The sequence below is a fragment of the Pteropus vampyrus genome, unplaced genomic scaffold, assembly GCF_000151845.1.
Source record: "Pteropus vampyrus isolate Shadow unplaced genomic scaffold, Pvam_2.0 Scaffold211, whole genome shotgun sequence".
In the NCBI taxonomy this organism is placed as follows: Eukaryota; Metazoa; Chordata; class Mammalia; order Chiroptera; family Pteropodidae; genus Pteropus; species Pteropus vampyrus.
This window is the reverse complement of record NW_011888992.1, coordinates 479,546-483,977: the sequence shown is the minus strand read 5'-3', so window position 1 is coordinate 483,977 and position 4,432 is coordinate 479,546. Positions and strand designations below refer to the sequence as shown.

The window sequence follows — 4,432 nt, the reverse complement described above, 5'->3', positions numbered from 1 at the left end:
CATGGCAGGCTGCTAACGTCAGGGTCCACCAGGGAACTGTCGGCTAGGGACGAGGCGATGCCACCACGCACCTGTTCCAACGGCAAAGACGGGCGGTACCAGCCGCTGGCGAGGGCTTCGGAAAACGCTGTCAGTTTCTTGGAAAGTTAGACACCCACCCGCCCCGTGACTCGGCCCAGGTGTTCTCCCCCGGGAAATGAAGGCGCGTGTCCGTGTGGGGACAGGTGCACGGATGTTCACAGCGGCTTGATTTCTAACAGCAAAAACGCTGGAAGCAACCCCGAATCCATCGACCTGGTGCGCGGATAAGCGAACCGGGGCACCCGCTGCTCCACAGAGCAGAACAGAGTCTGACCCCCGGTCCGGGCGGCGACAAAGCGGAGAATGACAGCGTGCTTATGACTGCACTCAGGTGCGATGCCGGAAAACGCACGCTAATCCACGGAGACAGAAGCGGGTCTGCGGTGGCCTGGGGATGCGGGTCCGGGAGGGGGCGTGGGGGGCGTGGGAAGGAAGGACCGCAGAGAGCGAGGAAAGCAAACGTCAGACGTGATGGGCGCGCCCACCCCCTCGAGTGGAGAGATGGCTTCGCGGGTGTGCAGAAATGTCGAGACTCATCGCATCCTGCCATTCAAAAGGGAAGCTTCAAAGCCGTCAGTGACATACTCGGTTGACTGCTTTCGGCCTCACGGGTGAGACGGTTCACCGGTCTGGTTCTGTGGAGAAATATGCGACAACGTGTACTTAAAAACCTTCCAAGTGCTGCTGACTTTTAACCTACGAGTTTCATACCTGGGTACCGGCCCGAAGGGGTTACTCTGGATGCAGAGGAAGCATGCCCAGAGACGTGCAGCGAAGACCCAAAAGCAGCCTCAGCACCCGGCGCTCCGACCCCAACCCCGCGTCGCCCCTCGTTCTGCTGACCGCCACCAGGCGGTCCTCTGGCCTCGGTCCCATCTTTTCCCGCCCTGAGACCAGAGCGTGGTACGAGCCAGTTCTCTTTGTGATGAAACGGGGGGGTGGGGGGGAGTGTGTGCCAGCTGCCCCACCGGAAGCTGGCTGTGGACGTCGGTTCCATCGCTGGCTCTGCCTGATCGGAGTTCATGAGTCCATGAATCGTCTGTCTGGGGACCTGAGCGTAGCCGGGGGTCCCCGCGTCCTTCCCGCTCTGACCTCCTCCATCCACCCTCTGGAGAAGGCTGTGTCTCCTCTGGGCATCAAACAGCAGGCAGTGGGGACTTGGGGAGGTAACCCAGATACTCGACCCTCCAGAGGAAAAGTAGTCAAGGCACCCAGACACCACCTTGACCCTCACCCCGGCTGCTGAGCCCTCAGCCGGCCCAGCACCCACAGGGCACTCAGGTGGTTCTTCAAAGTCAAGGCGATCCGGGCCACCCAGCCGCCGAGGAAGGCAGGGTTCTGAGCGAGTTTCCGTCAGCTCACTCGCCGCATGTGGAAAATGCCGCCTGGGGCGGGTCCTTCTCAACCCGTGTCACGCGTTAGACCAGCTCGGTGCTCCGACCTCAAAACCGCCTGCACGGTAGGCACAGAGGCGACGGAATCTGCCGGGATGCTCAGCCCGGAGGCTCACGACCTCCCTGGGTCCCACCTCCGTCCCACACGGGCACGGTCTCTGCCCTCTGCCGGGCTGCAGCTGGCTGCTCCTGGAGGCCAGGCTTCTCCTGAGCCTATTCCCTCCTGTCACTGGTGCCGTTTCCTAGGATACCCCGGTCAGCGTGCCCGCCTGGAAAGTGCCAGCCACAGGTGTGTCCTGACGTCACTTCCTGAGATGTTGTAAAGTGTCGCAAGCTCTAAGCCAGGAAGGACGCAGGCGGGACGAGCACAGCCCACCCTGGGCTGGAGCCTCTGTGGGAAGGTGGCCTGGGCACGCGGCTCACCCGCTCAGAGCACCCCTCGGGTGCTGGACCGGCGGCCCCACGAGGTTCAGAGGGAGACCGGGGTGGCGTTTCGAGCAAGCGCGGTCTCTGTGGCCGTGCCCTGGGCTCTCAACCCCTGTGCCAAAGAGGGCCGTTTCGGGCTCCGAATGGCAAAGTCACATCTCCACGCGCTGCATCTGGCCGTGTGTCTGCAAACAGGAGGCAGCGGGAACCCTGAGGGTGGCATCAGTCCTGAGTGGGGGTCCCGGCTCCCCGAGGCTGTGGCCAGTATGAACCTCCACGAAGTCACCCTCTGGAGCAGCCAGTTTCCGATGGCGGGACTGAAGGGCAGCCTCGCTTCCTGGACAGCCCCCGAGCCGGGGGATGCCAGCTGTCCACACGCCGCCCCACAGGACCTCGACGGTCAGTCTCCGTGGGGCTCCTGCGTCCTAGTGGGAGCTCACGTGCTCTGCACCCCAGTGTGTCACTCGTGCTTGAGTGTGCCCTGAAGTCGCCAGTCAAGGAAAAGACACTAGACTCAAATGCATACAGCCACCTACCCTCAGCCTTAAGGATGAAGGGACGGCCGTCTACGAGGTAGGTCTGCACCCACTGCCAGTCCCCAGGGGACCGAGACACAGGCTGGCCTGCCACTCGTGACGCTGTGGGGACGAGCCAGGTCCCGCATCGGCCTGGCTTCCTTTCCCATCACATGCACCCTGGGGAACCGAGTCCCATTTCCCTACTGGTCTGTCCAAATACTAGAATATTCTCAAATCTGCGACTCTGACCTTGGTTTGAATGAAAAATAAGAAAATCCTGCTTGTTCTCATTTTCCGGCGCGGAGCCAGCGCGGTCAGCGCCCCGAGCAGGCGGCCGCCCGCCGGCCACTGTGCTGTCTGTGCTGAGCTCGGGTTCACCGCGACCCGCAGAGGATGCTTTACCGACGGCCCTTCCCACAACCAGCCAGCCCCACCGCCCGCTGTCCCTGAACGACTGGAGAAACCGAGGCACGATGCAATGGCAACCGCGTCCTTCAGAGTGAAGCGTTGGGGACAGCCAACGAGCTGTTCTGTCCCTAAACTCCCGGTCCCTTGAGTAAAGAGCGGTGTCAATGGACAGACTGCGATTCTCGATTCAGTGTTAAAGAGACGACGCCATCCCTCCTCGGGCCGCTGGGGGATGGACGGCCCGTGGCACAAACAAGGAGGCCCGGGCGGCCCCACCCATCGGCCCACTCCCACTGGGGATCGGGGAGCCGGTGGGGGCCGCCTGCTGCTCCCAGCTCCGGGCGCCTGCCACACCCAGCTAAGTGCCATCCCAGCCGAGCACCCTCCCCACCCTGCCGGGCCACCCGTACCAGCTCCAGCTTGGAATGTGCAATGACGAAGCAGTGAGTCGGAGAGGAGGGGCTGCCTGGAGGGAGCGGCCCAGCCCCGGAGTGCCGCCCCGGACGCGGAGAGCCCCCAGAACCGCCCTCGGAGGAGCTTCTGCTCACTGAGTGACATCCTGCACGCCTCCCGGCTGCGTGTGCCGGTGTTCTAAATATAGACAGCCATTCGGGTGGAACGGAGCTGAGCAGCAGACCTCGGTCCGCCCCTAAACAGCAAAGCCCCCGAGCGGCCAGGGAAGAAGCCGGCAGCTGCCCCTCTCACCTGACGGGGCTGCTGGGCAGGTCCGGGCGGCTTGTGGGTCCGCTCTGTGACTCAGCAGACTCAGCCCGGGTTTCTCAGATGGAATTCACCACGCTGTGACCACGTCCAGGGGGAGGGACCAGCTGCCTGTGGCAGATTGCTGAGCTCCCTGTGCGTGCAGATGCCACCCAGACGGCGGCTTCCGACCGCCCAGCCCCGAGCAACGGGGAGGCTGCGTGACGCCGCCCTCGGTGGGGGCGGGAGCTGCCCGCCTGTCCTGACAGCTCTCCTGGGCACACACCGAGGGGACCTGACACGGGCTGGTCGGGGGAAAGGACAAGTGAGGGACACAGCAGTGCCGGCTGCCCTGCCCCGAGACCCCTGTGGCCCTCTTCCCGCTGGAGGAAGCCCCTGGGTGTCGTGCGGCTGTAAGGTGACCCGCGATACGAACGGGAGGCTTCGTCTCCCAAGGGTCTTTTTTATTTTCAGTGGTGAGGTGATAGATGGCGTCGGTGTCCATTAAACTCCGGAGAACGCAAGCACAGAAAAGAACCAGACGAACCAGAGCCACCGGGCAGAGCCACGCCCGGGAGCTCGGCCGCCAAACTGGCCGCGCGTCCCAGCACAAGCCCCGAGAAGCGCCCAGCGACGCGGTGGCCCTTGAGAGGAGGCGGGTCCTCCGGGGCTTCCAGCCGGAGGCCTGGCCGGCCGACTGGTGCCACTGGGTCAGGGAGACGAGCCACGTGGCCCCCTCGGCCGTGGCTTCACGCCCTGCGCAGCCCCAAGCCAGAAGCACGGGGTCCTCGTGCGTGCGGGAAGCCGCGGGCACCCTCCGCAGCGAGGGGCCGGCTGGTGGCCCTGCGTGGCCGTCCTCGTCTGCCATCCTCACCTGCCCGTCCGCGCGCTGGGCTCCCCTTCGTC

At 64.3% G+C, this 4,432-nt stretch overlaps 1 protein-coding gene across 1 annotated transcript in view; it reads right to left on the bottom strand.

The window, feature by feature from the left end:
• JAKMIP3 (Janus kinase and microtubule interacting protein 3) overlaps positions 1 to 3,602 on the bottom strand; it is a 45,015-nt gene extending 41,413 nt beyond the window's left edge. Inside the window, exons 1-2 of the mRNA XM_023538042.1 lie at positions 3,533 to 3,602; positions 667 to 716 (exon numbers count right to left, since the gene is read on the bottom strand). The gene's annotated coding sequence lies outside the window, so the exon portion shown is untranslated. The remainder of the gene's footprint in view (positions 1 to 666; positions 717 to 3,532) is intronic.
• Between the last annotated feature and the right edge of the window lie 830 nt (positions 3,603 to 4,432).